Source organism: Trifolium pratense, linkage group LG7 (assembly GCF_020283565.1).
Source record: "Trifolium pratense cultivar HEN17-A07 linkage group LG7, ARS_RC_1.1, whole genome shotgun sequence".
Taxonomy (NCBI): Eukaryota; Viridiplantae; Streptophyta; class Magnoliopsida; order Fabales; family Fabaceae; genus Trifolium; species Trifolium pratense.
Window position 1 is genome coordinate 14,694,262 of NC_060065.1, and position 19,165 is coordinate 14,713,426.

The following is a 19,165-nucleotide window of genomic DNA, read 5'->3' on the forward strand; positions in this document are numbered from 1 at the left end:
TTGGGAAAAAAACGTTTGGACAAAAAATGACACAAGTAACCTGCAATTATATTAGGCCAATTTTAATTAAAAATTAGAGAAAAACAAAATTTTTTAAAAATGGTTTAAACCGTTGAACCGAACCGAAACCGAGTCAATCCGAGAAACCATAAACCGACCAAACCGAGTATTTAATTGGTTCGATATGGTTATGCATATGTCACCCATCGGTTCGACTGGTTCTAAGGTTTGAGCCCGAAACCGAACCGAACCGAACCGATGCCCAGCCCTAAAGCTAACTGACAGTAAGGTCCAACGATTCGTAAAAAAAAAAAAAAGATAAGTCCAACAATATCTTATCCAACGTTTGTATTTTTAAATTGCATCATTACCGTTGAATATTTCACCATCCGCGTTATCTTAGCCATCTATGCTGACCCTGCCTTCTATATAAACCGCCTCTGCGATCAATCAAGTCTTCCTCATCCTCGTCAAAGGAGCACGCTCTATATCTCTCTCGTTTGTTCTTCATCCTAAATTCTTAATTACTACTTTGTTGATAATCTTGAATTTTTTCATTGCACAGTTTTGATTGTTCTTCTTCTTCAGATCGGCTTCTCAAACTCGATTAAATGACTCGATTTTAGGGTTTGCAGTTCTTGATTTCTTCGATTTCATGGATATCGTTGTTGAATTGCGTTTTCATATGCTATTTTCGGATTATAGATATCAAGAATTTCACAATTCTTCAATGGTTAATCGAGATTTGCGTTTATCGATTTTGCAGCAAGCTGAAACGTTTTAGGGTTCTTGATTCGATGCATGAGAACGGAGAACAATCAGATAGGTAAATCAATTTTCTTCGATGAGTGTCCTTCTTTATGGTTTTTATTTTTTCTTTGGCCTTGATGCAAGATAATCGAATTGAACCTTGAATGTGTTTTTCTGCAGCATGATTCTTCAATAACTTTCTTATGGAGCCTCTAGTTTGTTGTGATTTGGTGATCTCTAATAAAAAAATATTCTTTCAATCTTTTTTCATCAATTAAACTTATTCTTATTCTCACAGTTTATATTTCTTGATTTCTTGATATGTTGGCCAGATTCTCTGCTCCGTGATTGCTTAATACCATATTGTAGGCATCAAGAATCAGAATTTTACACGATCACATTTTCATGAATCTTTTACTTATCAGTCATTAGGAATTATTATTTGTATAAATTTATTGTTATAATTCTTCTGTTAGATAATAGATAATTGAGACGTGCATTGTTGGTTTTGCAGTGAACTGAAGTCAAAATACTAACTTGCTTCATAGCATGGTGCCTCGAGATTTGGTTTGGCTATCTTTAATAAAAAATTTGTTTCAACCTTTCTTTATTGATTCTTATATCATATTTCTTGATTTGGTATTTACTATTTGGTTCTTTGGTAGAAGATATGAATATATGATTTAAAATATTTTATTCTAAAGTTTGCTTGTTCTTGTGTTCAATTTTCTTTTGTTTCTTGATTCCTTGATATGTTGATTTGTTGGCCAGGTTGTGTTTTCCATGGTTGCTATAAACTAGAACAAGAGATTGTTAGTGATATATGCTTTTTTCCTATTGTAGATAACAAGAAATTGACACAATCAACACTTCTCTTGACTCTTCTTTTAAATCGGTTATCAAGATTATTTGTCTAAATTTTGTATATAATTCTTCATAATTGGATAATCAAGATACACTTTATCCATTTTGCAGTTATATTCTAGCAACATAAGAACGGAGAATGACACCAATAGATAAATCAGTTTTTTCATTGAGTTGTTCTTCATTTTTTTTTGGCTCAAAATATATGAATTGAAGTTTGAAATTGTTTTCCCTCTAGCGTGATTTGTCAAATTAATAAAATTCTACAAAGCATGGAGCCTATCATTTTTGATTTGGTAATATCTATAAAATTCTTTTCTGTTTTAAAATTTCTTCATCCAATCTGAGAGTATATATATGTTGATTTTTTATTTACATTTTGGTGTTTCAGGAGAAGTAATTAGTGAACATAGGATTTCTTCGGTTTCTATATCTCCCTCTTCTGTGATTTTCATGTGTTGCGTTCTTATTCTTGTTGATTATTTTATTCTCTTAATTCTGAAGTTTGATTGGTTTATTGTTGGTTTCAATTTTGGAGTTTGTTGTTCTTATTTTAATTTTAATGATCTGGTTGTTGTGTTTGTTAGAGTTTCATTTACGGTTCTTCTAACTCCTCATTAGTAACAAATATTATACTATGTAAACTGGTGTTCTGCATTTAATTTGTTGGCAGAATGCTGGAGTTCTCATTTGAATTTTCTGTTTTAAGGTGTTTCCAATTGTGTATGAGTTATTCTCTGTTGGCAAACTTCATTTTCATTTCAGTTATTCTCTGTATTTTAGTGTCCAGTCTTTTTTGTTTTCGTTCCATGGTTGTTACGTGCGAGAGATATTGATGTGCGAGTAGGGTTGCTGGTTTTATCTGAATAGTTCAGCTCACTACTGTTTCCTTACATTAATGTTTCTGTATGACATCTTTCTGTATTACACGATTCTGGAAAAGTTGGGACAACTTTGTGGTATTGTATTTGTGATATGCTGATCAGAGGCTTGGTTTAGAGAATTATGCTAATCTTTTGTCTTTTTTCTTCTTTTTTTTCTACAACTATTTGCCACACTACCCCATCATTGTACTGTTTTCTTATATTTAGGTTTTTGACATATAATTGACAGTGCGAAAGTTTACTCAATTCTGAAGAAAGTGGACAGCTTTGTGGGGTTTTTTTCTAGCCGTGATCTAAACGTCTTGATATGAAGGTGTCCCCTGCTAGTTTAGCAGTTTTTGCATCAGGAGTGTGAGTGTGTAACATACAAGATTCTAAGCCTTTTGAATTTAATGGGTTTTGTTTCTTCCTTGAATGTAGATGCCCATCTCTTTCTTGGATAATCAAGATATACACGTCTGTTTTGCAGTAAGCTGATGACCTTGGAGGTTGCTGTTCTTATTTTAATGACCTACTGCTATTAACGTATCAATTTTCTTCAATGAGTGTCCTTCTTTGTTGTTTTTATTTTTTCTTGGGTTTGATGTAAGATAAATGAATTGAATTGTGAACGTGTTTTTCTGCAGCATGGTTCTTCAATAACTTTCTTATGGATCCTCTGCTTTTGTGAAATGGTGATTTCTAGTAAAAAATATTCATTTCAATCTTTTTTCATTAATTCTTATTATTTATGCTTATTCTCATATTGTAGCCATCAAGAATTATTTCTATAAATTTATTGATATAATTCCTCATTAGATAATAGATAATTGAGACGTGTGTTGTCGGTTTTGCAGCGAGCTAAAGTCCAAATAGCGATTCTTGATTGAGTAGATAAAGAACAGAGAGAGAACAATCAGATATATAAATCTTGATTGAGTAGATAAGAACAGAGAACAACCAGATAGATAAATCAAATTTCTTCAATGAATCATTCTTTTTTAATTTTTATTTCTTGGCTTTGATGCAAAATAAATGAATTGAACTTTGAACATGTTTTCTGCAGCTTGGTTTGTCAAAATAATAACTTTCTTCATAGCATGGCGCCTCGAGATTTGGTTAGATAATAGATAATTGAGACGCGTGTTGTCGATTTTGCAGCGAGCTGAAGTCCAAATAGCCATTCTTGATTGAACGGATAAGAACAGAGAATAATCAGATAGATAAATCGAATTTCTTCAATGAATCGTTCTGTTTTAATTTTTATTTCTTGGCTTTCATGCAAAATAAATTAATTGAACTTTGAACGTGTTTTCTGCAGCTTGGTTTGTCAAAATAATAACTTTCTTTATAGCATGGAGCCTCGAGATTTGGTTTGGCGGTATTTAGTAAAAACATTTGTTGCAATTTTCTTTATTGATTCTTATATCATATGATTTGCTATTAACTCTTTGGTTCTGCAGGAGAAGATGTGATCTTAATTTTTCAATTCTAAAGTTTGCCTGTTGTGTTCAATTCTCTTTTGTTTCTTGATTTCTTGATCTGTTGGCCAGGTTGTTCTTTCCATGATTGCTTAATTTCGGGGTTGCTATAAACGAGAATAGGAGATTGTTAGTGATATGCTTTTATCACCGTCGTTATCAACAAATTCAGCAATCACACTTCTCTCGACTCTTCTTTTAAATCAGTTATCAAGAATTATTTGTCTAAATAATGTATATAATTCTTCATAATTGGATAATCGAGATACACTTCTTATCCATTTTGCAGTGAGCTGAGAAGTCTTCTATTCTAGCACAGATAAGAACGGAGAATGACACCAATAGATAAATCAGTTTTTTTTTCCCATTAGTTGTTCTTCATTTTTATTTCTTGGATTCACATATATGAATTGAAATTTGAACATGTTTGCTATGTCCGTGATTTGTCAAGTTAATAAAATTGTACATAGCATGGAGCCTATCATTTTTGATTTGGTGATATCTGTTCAATATTTTTTTGTTTTAAAATTTCTTCATCCACTCTGAGAGTATATATATGTTGATTTGTTATTTACTCTTTGGTGTTTCAGGAGAAGTAGTCAATGAACATATGATTTCGTCGGGTTCTGTATCTTCGTCTTCTGTGATTTTCATGTGTTGCGTTCGTATTCTTTTTTTGTTGATTATTTGGTTCTCTTAATTCTGAAGTTTGATTTGTTTATTGTTGGTTTCAATTTTGGAGTTTGTTGTTTTGTTTAATTTGTTGGCAGAATGCTGGAGTTCTCATGTGAATTTATTGTTTTAAGGTGTTTCCAATTGAACATCAGATAATGGTAATAATGTTTTGCGAAACTTGACACATGATTACCACGCCAGGTTGAATTGTGAATTGAAACTGTCTGTTTTCTACCATGTAGTTTTTTTTACATTCTTCTTGATTGCGAAACTTGCTATGTAGTATCAAGCAATCAGGTTCATTTTGGCAAAATCTTCTTGATTGTGAATCATTTTACTCCTTTACCCCTTAGGTTTTCCTTACATTTAGCTTTTTTTACACCTTAGGTTTTCTTACATTTAGTTTTTTGACAATGTAATCTGACAAAAATTATCCATGATTCTGGACATATGATGTTCTTCACAGGTAAGTGTTACATGGGTTTGGTGTGCAATAGAAGCCTCTTTTATCAATCACATCGCACCTTGTTAATTTTTGTCTGAAGTGGGGAAAGTAGAGATAAGTGCCTTTGCCCCTTCTGGACTTGTTCTTTTCGTTTCAGTCTTTCTTTGTTGATTCTGAGAGCAAATATTTATTTTTGATTTACTATTTGGTGCTGTAGGAATTTTATGATTCTAAAGGTTTTGTTTGTTCTGGTTTCCTCTGTGATGACTTAATTTAAGGGTTTGCTGTTCCTTTTTTTCATGGATCTGGTTTTATAGACAAAAATTATTCGGGATCTACGTTGTAACATCCTTTTCTCAGATCTGTTATCACATTTCTGTTGACCCTTATTTTACGGATAGGTTTCCAAGATTTTGCAGCGAGCTGCCGGAGATAATCGAGATTGGATCTAAAACGTTTCGCGATACTTGATTCGACGCATAAGAACGGAGAACAATCAGATAGATAAAACAAATTTTCTTCAATGAGTGTCCTTCTTTTATGGTTTTTATTTTTTCTTTGCCCATGATGCAAGATAATCGAATTGAACCGTGAATGTTGTTTTCTGCAGCATGATTCTTCAATAACTTTCTTGGGGAGCCTCTGGTTTTGTGATTTGGTGATCTCTAGTAAATTATATCCTTTCAATCTTTTGCATTAATTAAACTATTTTTCCTGTTCAAAAAATTGAACTTATTCTTATAGTATATATTTTTTGATATGTTGTGCTCCGTGATTGCTTAAATCTGATATTGTAGCCATCTGATGATTGCTTCTCATAAATCTCCGTTTACCTATCAGATAGATAAATCAATTTCCTTCAATGAGTGTCCTTCTTTATGGTTTTTATTTTTTCTTGGCTTTGATGCAAGATAAACGAATTGGACTGTGAACGTGTTTTTCTGCAGCATGGTTCTTCCATAACTTCCTTATGGAGCCTCTGGTTTTGTGTCTCTAGTAAAAAATATCCGTTCCAATCTTTTTTGATTAATTCTTATTATTTTTTCTTATTCGTATAGTATACTTATATTTCTTGATTTCTTGATATGTTGGCCAGATTGTGTGCTCCGTGATTGCTTAATCTCATATTGCAGCCATCAAGAATCAGAATTTTACACGATCACACTTCTCATGAATCTTTTTTTACTTATCAGTCATCAAGAATTATTTGCATTTATTGATATAATTCTTCATTAGATAATAGATAATTGAGACGTGCGTTGTCGGTTTTGCAGTGAGCTGAAGTCCAAATAGCAATTCTTGATTGAATGGATAAGAACAGAGAACAATGAGATAGATAATTCGAATTTCTTCAATGAATCGTTCCTTTTAAATTTTTATTTCTTGGCTTTGATGATGCAAAATAAATTAATTGAAGTTTGAACGCGTTTTCTGCAGCTTGGTTTGTCAAAATAATAACTTTCTTCATAGCATGGTGCCTCGATATTTGGTTTGGCGGTCTTAGTAAAAACATTTGTTTCAATCTTTCTTTATCGATTCGTATATCATATATTTCTTGATTTCTTGATTTGGTGTTTACTCTTTGGTTCTGCAGGAGAAGATGTGATTTTAATTTTTCAATTCTGAAGTTTGCCTGTTGTGTTCAATTTTCTTTTGTTTCTTGATCTGTTGGCCAGGTTGTTTTTTCCATGATTGCTTAATTTCAGGTTTGCTATATACGAGAATAGGAGATTGTTAGTGATATGCCTTTCTATATCAAGAAATTCACGCAATTACACTTCTCAACTCTTCTTTTAACTCGGTCATGAAGAATTATATGTCTAATTTTTGTATATAATTCTTTATACATTTTATACATTTTGCTGAGAAGTCTTCTATTCTAGCAACAGATAAGAACAGAGAATGACACCAATAGATAAATTAGTTTTTTCAGTTTTTCATTAGTTGTTCTTCATTTTTATTTCTTGGCTGATATACAAATTGAAGTTTTTAAAATTCTTCTTTGTTTTTAAAATTTCTTCATCCACTCTGAGAGTATATATATGTTGATTAGTTATTTACTCTTTGGTGTTTCAGGAGAAGTAGTCAGTGAACATATGATTTCTTCGGGTTTTATATCTTCCTCTTCTGTGATCATGTGTTGCATTCTCATTCTTTTTCTTGGTGATTATTTCGTTCTCGTAATTCTGAAGTCTGATTTGTTTATTGTTGGTTACAATTTTAAAGTTTGTTGTTCTGCGTTTAATTAGTTGGCAGAATGCTGGAATTCTCATGTGAATTTTCTGTTTTAAGGTGTTTCCAATTGAGTACCAGATAATGGTAATGTTTTGTGAAACTTGATACATGATTATCACCCAGGTTGAATTGTGAATTGAAACTGTTTGTTTTCTGCTGTCTAGTTTGTTTCAAAGCGATATCATGCTATGTAGTATCAAGCAATCAGGTTCCTTTTGGCACAATCTTCTTAATTGTGAATCATTTTACTCCTTTACACCTTAGGTTTGGAGAAATATTTATTGTTTTTCTTGATATTTCTACGATGATTTGTCGCGGCATAATTTTTCTACACATGTATCATCTGGTGTTCACAGGGTATGTCTTACAAGAGATTAGTGTGCAAAAGACATCTCCTTTCTCAATAACACTGCACCTAGTTAATTTTGGTCTGCGAAGGGGAGAAATAGGAGATAAGTGCCTTTTCCCTTTGTACTACTAATCTTCTGTCAACCAATTTACATGTATCAACCAGTTATGTTGCTAGGCTTAAAGGATATCCTGTTAATAACAGTGGCCCAAGCACTTCTCTTTATTAGGAGGAATCTGAAATTGTCTGTTCATATGGAAACACAACGACCTTGAAATTTGATGCAAATTTGTTTTCATGAATCATCATCTCTACAGGCTGTGTCGTATACTCTCTACTGTCACTAGGGTATAGTTTGGTCATCTCTACTGAGGCTCTTTACATTTCAGGCTTTGTTTGATAATAATCAGTATCTACTTTTGGCTATTTCTTTGAGTTTTCTATGTGGGTTTGACACGGGATATTTGTGGCAGGCAGAGAGCTGAAGTATGGTTATTATCAGAGAGATGAAGATTGGTTATTATTGGAGAATGGGTTTAGATAATCCACATTTTTTCCATGAGTCATTCTTTATTTTAAATTTTGTGCTTTTGAGTACATGACATATAAAATTTTGTGCTTTGAGTACATGACATATAAATTGAACTTGAGCTTGCTTTTTTTTGACCAATGAATTTGCTTTTTCTGCCGTTTGGTTTGTCAAAATAATAACTTTGATTTGCTGTTGCCTAGTAAATTCTTTTTGTTTCAATCTTTATTGATTTTGAGAGCATATATTTCTTGATTTTTATCCTCCTAAAGGTTTCTTTTGATTTGCTCCTTGATGGATGAACTTCAGTGTTTGCAGTTCTATATTCTTTGACTTGCTTCTATAATCTAGATATCTAGCGATTTACATAGTAACGTGAGTTTCTCAGATCTGTTATCACACTTAGAATGACTCTTACTTTACGAAAGGTTATCAAGAATTATTTGTATAATTTTTATAATTCATCATTTGATAATCGAGAGATCCTTTATCCTTTTTGCAGCGAGATATCCTTTCCTCTTTCCAGCCAGCTGTGAGATCCTGATACAGTGGACAAGAATGGAGAAATTGAATTTTGAATATATATTGTTTTTCTGAAGTGTGGTTTGATTTCTCAAACTAATAACTTTCTTCATAGCATGGAGCATAGCATTTTGATTTGGTGATTATCTATTAAAATTGCCACAAATTTGTGGGGTTCACTTTGTAACTATGATTCCAGAGATAGATAAAATTCCAGAGAATGGTTCCAGATAGATAAATAAAATTCCTTCAATGAATCGTTCTTATTTATTTTAATTTATGGGATTCAATTACTAGACATAAATTGAATTGTGTACATGTTTTTCTGCAGTGTGAAAAATTGCGACAACTTTGTGGGGTTCACTTTGTAACTATGATTCCAGGGATCAGTGGCTTGGTTTGAAGAAATCTTTTTGTTGTTTTTTGTTTATTTTCTACAACTATTTGTTGCGGCGTAATATTTCTGCACATGTATCATCTGTGGTATTCGCAGGGTCTGTGGTATACATGGGTTTGATCTGCAACAGAGGGCTCCTTTCTGAATCACACCGCACCTTGTTAATTTTTCTGTTTGGAGTGGAGAAGTAGGAGATGAGTGCCTCTTCTTGTACTATGTGTCTTCTATCAAGAAATTTAAATGCTACTTGGTCCTTTCTCATTCATCCTTGTGATATAATTGGTCCTTTTTACATATATCTGTTTCTGTTCCTGAATAGTTGTCCTTGAATCGTGTTGCTTAATCTCATATTGTAGCCAATCAAGAATCAAAATTTTACACGATAAAACTTCTCATCAATCTTCTTTTACTTATCAGTAATCAAGAATTATTTGTATAAATTTATTGTTATAATTCTTCTGTTAGATAATAGATAATTCAGACGTGCCTTGTCGGTTTTGCAGCGAGCTGAAGTCCAAATAGCAATTCTTGATTGAATGGATAAGAACAGAGAACAATCAGATAGATAAATTGAATTTCTTCAATGAACAATCTTTTATAATTTTTATTTCTTGGCTTTGATGCATAATAAGTGAATTGAACTTTGAATGTGTTTTCCGCAGCTTGTCTTTCTTCATAGCATGGAGCCTCGAGATTTGGTTTGGCGATCTTTAGTAAAACATTTGTTTTAATCTTTCTTTATTAATTCTTATATCATATATATTTCTTGATTTGGTAATTTAGTCTTTGGTTCTGCATGAGAAGATGTGATTTTAATTTTTCGATTCTAATGTTTGCTTGTTCATGTGTTCAATTTCTTTTGTTTCTTGATTTCTTGATCTGTTGGCCAGGTTGTTTTTTCCATGATTGCTTAATTTCAGGGTTCCTATAAACGAGAATAGGAGATTGTTAGTGATATGCTTTTTTCATATTGTAGATATCAAGAAATTCACCCAATTACACTTCTCTTGACTTGTCTTTTAATTGAAATACTCTTTTTATCCATTTTGCAGAGAGCTGAGAAGTCCTCTATTCTAGCAACAGATAAGAACGGAGAATGACATATACGAATTGAACTTTTTTCATTGAGTTCTTCATTTTTATCGAGTTGTTCATTCAATTTTTTCATTGAGTTGTTCTTCATTTTTATTTCTTGGCTCGACATATACGAATTGAAGTTTGATGTTTTCTCTGCAGCGTGATTTGTCAAATTAATAAAATTCTACATAGCATGGAGCCTATCATTTTTGGTTTGGTGATATCTATTAAATTTTTTTTTTTTTTAAAAATTTCTTCATCCACTCTGAGAGTATATATATGTTGATTTGTTATTTACTCTTTGGTGTTTCAGGAGAAGTAGTCAGTGAACATATGATTTCTTCAGGTTCTATATCTTTCTCTTCTGTGATTTTCATGTGTTGCGTTCATATTCTTTTCTTGTTGATTATTTCGTTCTCTTAATTCTGGAGTTCTCATGTGAATTTTCTGTTATAAGGCGTTTCTAATTGAGTATAAGAAAATGGTAATGTTTTGCGAAACTTGATACATGACTGTTTTCTCTCGTGGAGTTTGTTTTGAAGCTATAACTTGCTATGTAGTATCAAGCAATCAGGTTCATTTTGGCACAATCTTCTTGATTGTGAATCATTTTACTCCTTTACACCTTCGGTTTTCTTACATTTAGTTTTTTGATAATGTAATTGACAATAATTATCCACGATTCTGGACATATGATGTTCACACTGTTATCACATTTCTGTTGACTCTTATTTTACGGCAAATTTGTTTTAATGAATCATCATCTCTACATTCTGTGTTGTATATTATCTACTGGTGCTAGGCTATAATTTGGTCATCTCTACTAAGGCTCTTTACATTTCAGTCTTTGTTTGATAATAATCAGTATCTACTTTTGTCAATTTCTTTGAGTTTTTTGTGTGGGTTTGAGTGTTTGACACGGGATATTTGTGGCAGGCAGAGAGCTGAACTATGGTTATTATTGGAGAATGCATTCAGATTATCCACATTTTTTCAACGAGTCATTCTTCATTTTAAATTTTGTGCTTCGATTACATGACCTATTACAATGAGTCATTCTTTATTTTAAATTTTGTGCTTCGAGTACATGACATATAAATTGAACTTGAGCTTGCTTTTTTTTGACCAATGAATATGCTTTTTCTGCAGCTTGGTTTGTCAAAATAATATCTTCTGTCAACACATGGAGACTCAAGTTTTGATTTGCTGTTGCCTAGTAAATTCTTTTTGTTTATTGATTTTTTTTTGACAAGCAATCTTTATTAATTTTGAGAGCATATATTTCTTGATTTATGATCTACTCTTCGGTGCTGTCAGTGTTTGCGGTTCTACTTTCCTTGATCTGCTTCAATAATCTAGATAGCTAGGGATTTATATAGTAACACGAGTTTCTCAGATCTGTTGTCACACTTCGAATGACTCTTACTTTACGAATAGCTTATCAAGAATTATTTGTATAATTAATATAATTCATCATTTGATAGTCGAGAGATCCTTTATCCTTTTTGCATCGAGGGATCCTTTCCTCTTTCCAGCTAGCTGAGAGATCCTGATACAATGGACAAAATGGAGAATGGCTCCACATAGATATATCAAATTTCTTAAATCAGTCGTTTTATTTATTTGAATTTTTGGGATTTTATTGCAAGACATACATATTGAATTTTGAACATATTGTTTTTCTGCAGTGAGGTTTGTCAAACTAATTACTCTCTTCATAGCATGGAGCATAGCATTTTGATTTGGTGATATCTATTAAATTTTTTTCATTTTCAAACTTTCAAGTAATTTGTGAACACACAATTTCTTGATTTCTTATGGTTATATTTATCTCCCTCTTACTAATGCTGAATTGAAACATGTACCCGTTTTCTGCAGTGTGTGTCTTGGAACAACAAAGTTCTGTTAGTATCAAGCATACAGGTTTATTTTGTAGAACTTCATTTTTATTTCAGTTATTCTGTGTTTTAGTGTCCAGTTTTTTTTTTCGTTCCATGGTTGTTACATGTGATAGATATTGATGTGAGAGTAGGGTTGCTAGTTTTAGCTGAATAGTTCAGCTCAATACTGTTTTCTTACATTAATTATTTCTGTATGACATGTACTCTTTCTGAATTTACACGATGCTGATCAGAGGCTTGGTTTGGAGAATTATGCTAATCTTTTCTCATTTTTCTTCGTTTTTTCTACAACTATTTGCCACACTACCCCATCATTCTACTGTTTTCTAATATTTATGTTTTTGACATATAATTTGACAAGTTTACTCAATTCTGAAGAAAGTGCGACAGCTTTGTGGGGTTTTCTTGTAGCCATGATCTAAACGTCTTGATAAACTGGACAAGAGTAGAGAATGGTTCCAGATAGATTAATAAAGTTCCTTCAATGAATCGTTCTTATTTCTTTTAATTTCTGGGATTCGATTGCAAGACATAAATTGAATTTTGTACATGTTTATCTGCAGTGTGAAAAATTGAGACAACTTTGTGGGGTTCTCTTTGTAACTATGATTTCAGAGATCAGCGGCTTGGTTTGAAGAAATCTTTTTGTTGTTTTTTTTTTCCTACAACTATTTGCTGCGGCGTATTATTTCTGCACATGTATCTTCTGTGGTGTTCGCAGGGTCTGTGGTATACATGGGTTTGGTGTGCAACAGAGGCCTCCTTTCTCAATCACACTACACCTTGTTAATTTTTCTGTCTAAAGTGGAGACATTACTTTGTTCGGGGAGGTTTACACTATAATTGTCTTTCACTGTATTGTTGTCTTGACTCTTGATTATTTTTCATTCCCGATGATACTTCTCAAAAGATATACTCTTCGTTACAGTGGCCCAGGGACTTCTCTGTATTAGGAGGAAGCTGAAATTGTCTCTTCATATGGGTACACAACGATCTTGCAAATTTGATGAAATTTGTTTCAATGAATCATCATATTCTGCCAGCTGTCGTATACTCACTGGCATTCCAAGGCTATAATTTGGTCATTTCTATTTGAGAATCTGTTACATTCAGTCTTTGTTGGAGAATAATAAATTAATAATCAACATCTACTTTTCTCAGCTCCTTTAAGTTTTTTGTGTGGTTGTTACAGGGGAGATGGCCTATAAATGTGTGGCAGGTAGAGAGGTTCACTTACGTTTCGTTCAGCAATGAAATAAAACTGGTCATCCCTCTTACTTTCTGTTCATCCCTGGGATAAAACTGGTCATGCCTCTTAACTTTTCCGTTCAGCCTTGAATAAATAAAACTGGTCATTTTATACTTACATGTGTTTTGTGTTGGGATTTGGGATAATGGTCCTATAAAGGTGTTCCCTGCTAGTTTTGCATCAGGAATGTGAGTATGAAGCTATGTTGCCAAGGTACGGGTACGGTACCCGATACAGGTGCGGGTACTGGTACGGGATACAGCATTTTGAAAAGATTTAAGATACGGGTACGTTAATACAAAATATCAAAATAATTATATTTTGAGTGAATTTGTCCACCACCTCAACTATTTTCATCAAAAGCAAGATAAATAATTAATATGTAATAAAAAATTAAAACATTTTATGCTATTTTTAAACCATCTGCACATTTTTGCCGTATCCACCACCCCGAATCAATCAAATAACAATGGATTTTGATTTGTAAGTACCCAGCGAGTACCATGCAAGTATCCGGTACTGGTGCGTACCCGGTACGGGTACTTCACCATTTTAGGAGTACCCATACTATGAAGATTCGGTATTTTACCATTTTAGGAGTATCCATACCGGTACAGGTACTTCACCATTTTAGGAGTACCCATACTATGCAAGTATCCGGTATGATACAAGATTCTGAGCCTTTTGAATTTAACGGGTATTGTTTCTTCCTTGAATGTAGATGTCCATCTCTTTCTTAGATAATCAAGATATACACGTTTGTTTTGCAGTAAGCTGAGGCTTAGACATCTAGAATGTTGGGATGCTTCATAGAATGGATAAGAAAGGAGGGTCAAGTTAAATCCAATTACTTCAACATGGTGTTTTTCAGTTTTGGGCTTTGTGATCAAGACATTCACAAATTGAATTGCGAATCTTTTTCTTTTCAGTATATCAATTATGAGTTCATATATATTTAAGTAGTTATTTTCCTCTTTGGTGTTGCAGGAGAGGTAATCTACAAACACGCAATCCCTTATGGTTCTGTCTTCCTCTTTTTGATCTTCAAGTTTTGTATTCTCACTTTTGTATTGTCACTTTTTTCAAAAAATAAAAGTTGTGTATTCTCACTTTTGTATTCTCACTTTTTTCAGAATTTCTTGAATGAACATTCTTTTTAAATTTTTATTTCTTGGCTTTGATGCATAATAAGTGAATTGAACAAATTTTTATGAGAGCAAATTTTTTTTTTATTTGCTATTCAGTGCTGTAGAAATTTTATGATTCTAAAGGTTTTGTTTGTTCTGGTTTCCTCTGTGATGACATAATTTAATGGTTTGTTGCTCGGGATCTATGTTGACATCCTTCTCTCAGATCTGTTATCACATTTCTCTTGACTCTTATTTTACGGATATCTTTCCATTAATTCTTCATTTGGTAATCCAGATATCCTTTATCCTTTTTTGCAGCGAGCTGAAAGTCTTTATATTTGAACTTCTTAATACAATGGACAAAAACTGAGAATGGCTCCAGATAGATAAATCAAATTTCTTCCAATGCGTTGTTCTTATTGATTTTAATATCTGGGATTTGATTTCAAATATAAATTGAATTTTGAACCTTTTTTCTTTCTTTTTTTTTCTTTTTCTGCAGAGTGATTTGTCAAACTAATAAAATTCTTCGTAGCATGGAGCCAGCTTTTTATTTTGGTGATGTTGATTAAATTTTGATTTCAAACTTTCAATTCAGAGAGCATATATTTTGTGTACATAGATTTCTTGGTTTCTTCTGGTTCTATTTATCTTCTCTTGTTTGATCTTCGTGAGTTTTTTTTATTCTTTTGTTTCTTATTTCGTCTTTTGATTCTAATGTTTGATATGTTTATGGTTGTTTTCAATGATAAAGTTGTTGTTCATATTTTAATTGTCTGAATATTGAGCATACTGGAGTTCTCATGTGAGTTTTTAAGTTTCCAATGTTTTCTCATAAAATGATAATAATTTGTGGATTGGTACATATTATCATCCCGGGTTGAATTTGAATTCAAACAGGTATCTGTTTTTTGCAGTGTGTCTTGGAACAGTAATGTTGTGTGGTATCAAGTATACAGGTTTATTTTGGCACACTCTTCATTTCATGGTGAACTGATCAAATCATATAGACTCTGAATCATTTTCATTCATTCTATATTTTAGTGTCCAGTCTTCTTGATCTACTCTTTTATGATCTTTAATTGAGATTAGTTTATTTGATATGCGAGGAGGGTTGGTGGTTATATCTGAAAGGTTTATCCTTAGGTTTTATTGCCCTATCACATGACTGTTTTCTTACATTGAAGATTTTGACATGAAATTTGACAGTGTAAATTTTTTCACAATTTTTAAAAAATTGGAACAGCTTTGTGGGGCTCTCTCTCTGTAACTGCGATCTGCAGATTAATGGTTTGGTTTGGAGAATTATGCTAATCTTTTTCGTTATATTTTCTACAATGTGTCACTACCCCATCATACTATTGTTTTCTTACATTTTGGTTTATGACATGTAATCTGACAGCCAAAGTTAACACAATTGGGACAGCATTGTGGGGTTCTTTTCTGTAACTATGATCTTTTTATTAGTGGCTTGGTTTGGAGAAATATTTCTTTTTTTTCTTGATATTTCTACAATTATTTGTCGCTACGTGATTTTTCTACACATGTATCATCTGGTGTTCACAGGGTATGTGTTACTAGGGTTTGTTGTGCAACTAATCTCCTATCTCAATAACACTGCACCAGGTTAATTTTGGTCTATGAAGTGGAGAAATAGGAGATAAGTGCCTCTTCCCTTTGTACTACTAATCTACTCTCAACCAATTTACATGTATCAACCAGTTATGTTGCGAAGCTTAAAGGATATCCTCTTCATAACCGTGGCCCAAGGACTCCTCTGCTGGCTGTGTTGTATACTATCTACTGGTGCTAGGCTATAATTTGGTCATCTCTACTGAGGCTCTTTACAATTCAGTCTTTGTTTGATAATAATCAGTATCTACTTTCGTCAATTTCTTTGAGTTTTCTGTGTGGGTTTGACATGGGATATTTGTGGCAGGCAAAGAGCTGAACTATGGTTATTATCAGAGAGATGAAGATTGGTTATTATTGGAGAATGCGTTCAGATAATCCACATTTTTTCAATGAGTCATTCTTTATTTTAAATTTTGTGCTTTGAGCACATGATATATTTCAATGAGTCATTCTTTATTTTAAATTTTGTGCTTTTTCTGCAGCTTGGTTTGTGAAAATAATGTCTTCTGTCAACACATGGAGCCTCAAGTTTTGATTTGCTGTTGCCCAGTAAATTCGTTTTGTTTCAATCTTTATTGATTTTTTTTTACAAGCAATCTTTATTGATTTTGAAAGCATATATTTCTTGATTTATGATTTACTCTTCGGTGCTGTTGGAATTTTATCCTCCTAAAGGTTTCTTTTGGTTTGCTCCGTGATGTCAGTGTTTGCGGTTCTACTTTCTTTGATCTGCTTCAATAATCTAGATTGCTAGGGATTGACATAGTAACATGAGTTTTTCCAGATCTGTTGTCACACTTCGAATGACTCTTACTTTACGAATAGATAATCAAATTACTTCTACATGTTCTTTTCAGTTGGAGGGTCAAGATAAATCCAATTACTTCAACATGGTGTTCTTTTCAGTTTTGGGCTTTGTGATTAAAACATATACAAATTGATTTGCAAAACTTTTTTCCTTCAGTATATCGATTCTGAGTTCATATATATTTTGGAGTAGTTATTTTCCTCTTTGGTGTTGCAGGAGAGGTTATCTACGAACACGCAATCCCTTATGAATTGCTGTTTTCAAATTACTGCTACATGTTCTTTTCAGTTGGAGGGTCAAGATAAATCCAATTACTTCAACATGGTGTTCTTTTCAGTTTTGGGCTTTGTGATTAAGACACATACAAATTGAATTGCGGATCTTTTTTCCTTCAGTATATCGATTCTGAGTTCATATATATTTTTGAGTAGTTATTTTCCTCTTTGGTGTTGCAGGAGAGGTTATCTACGAGCACGTAATCCCTTATGGTTCTGTCTTCCTCTTGTTTGATCTTCAAGTTTTGTATTCTCAGTTATGTATCTTTTTGTTGAGGTTTGATTTGGTTCTTGCTGGTTTGATCTCGGAGGTTGTTGTTCTTATTTTAATGACCTACTGCTATTAACGAATCAATTTTCTTCAATGAGTTGTTTTTATTTTTTGTTGGCTTTGACGCAATTACACTTCTCGACTCTTCTTTTAAATCGGTTATCAAGAATTATTTGTTCAAATTTTGTATATAATTCTTCATAATTGTTTAATCGAGATACACTTTTTTATCCATTTTGCAGTGAGCTGAGAAGTCTTCTATTCTAGCAACATGAGAACGGAGGATGACACCGATAGATAAATCAGTTTTTTCATTGGGTTCTTCATTTTTATTTCTTAGCTCGAGATATATGAATTGAAGTATGAACTTGTTTTCTCTGCAGCATGATTTGTCAAATTAATAAAATTCTACATACCATGGAGCCTATTATTTTTGATTTGGTGATATCTATTAAATTCTTTTCTGTTTTAAAATTTCTTCATCCACTCTGAGAGTATAATATATGTTGATTTGTTATTTACATGATTATCACCCCAGGTTGAATTGTGAATTGAAACTGTCTGTTTTCTGCCGTGTAGTTTGTTTTGAAGCTATAACTTGCTTATGTAGTATCTAGAAATCGGGTTCATTTTGGCATAATCTTCTTGATTGGGAATCATTTTACTCCTTTACACCTTAGGTTTTCTTACATATAGGTTTTTGACACTAAAATCAGACAGAAATTATCCACGATTCTGGACATATGATGTTCACAGGTAATGAGTTAGGTGTGCAATAGAAGCCTCGTTTCTCAATCACATTGCACCTTGTTAATTTTTGTCTATAGTGGGGAAATTGGATATAAGTGCCTTTGCCCCTTCTGGACTTGTTCTTTTCGGTTTAGTCTTTCTTTGTTGTTCTGAGAGCAAATATTTATTTTTGATTTACTAGTTGGTGCTGTATGAATTTTATGATTCTGAAGGTTTTGTTTGTTATGGTTTCCTCCGTGATGACTTAATTTAAGGGTTTGCTGTTCCTTTTTTCATTGATCTGCTTCTATAGACTATATTGTTCAGGATCTATGTTGACATTCTTTTCTCAGATCTGTTATCACATTTCTATTGACGCTTAATTTACGGATAGGTTTCCAAGAATTCTTCATTTGATTATCCTTACATCCTTTATCCTTTTTTGGTCATCTCTACTGAGGCTCTTTACATTTCAGTCTTTGTTTGATAATCAGTATCTACTTTTGTCAATTTCTTTGAGTTTGTTGTGTGGGTTTGACACGGAATATTTGTGGCAGGCAGAGAGCTGAACTATGGTTATTATCAGAGAAATGAAGATTGGTTATTATCAGAGAAATGAAGATTGGTTATTATTGGAGAAAGCGTTCAGATGATCCACATTTTTTCAATGAGTCATTCTTTGTTTTAAATTTTGTGCTATGAGTACATGACATATAAATTGAACTTGAGCTTTCATTTTTTTGACCAATGAATATGCTTTTTCTGCAGCTTGGTTTGTCAAAATAATAACTTCTGTCAATGCATGAAGTCTCAACTTGTGATTTGTTGTTGCCTAGTAAGTTCTTTTTGTTTCAATCTTTATTGATTTTTTTTTTTTACAATCTTTATTGATTTTGAGAGCATATATTTCTTGACTTATGATTTACTCTTTGGTGCTGCTGGAATTTTATCCTCCTAAAGGTTTCTTTTGGTTTGCTCCT

At 32.6% G+C, this 19,165-nt stretch overlaps 1 long non-coding RNA gene across 50 annotated transcripts in view; it reads left to right on the top strand.

The window, feature by feature from the left end:
* The first annotated feature begins 416 nt into the window (after positions 1–416).
* The window catches only part of LOC123894869, a 28,823-nt gene continuing 10,074 nt past the window's right edge, over positions 417–19,165 (top strand). For 16 of the 50 annotated variants that reach the window (XR_006803936.1, XR_006803981.1, XR_006803934.1 and 13 more), the window contains exons 1-2: positions 505–826; positions 931–19,020. This is a non-coding gene — a long non-coding RNA (uncharacterized LOC123894869). Of the gene's footprint in view, positions 827–930; positions 19,021–19,165 lie in introns of all 50 variants that reach the window. The other 34 variants (XR_006803973.1, XR_006803980.1, XR_006803967.1 and 31 more) reach the window with 34 other exon arrangements.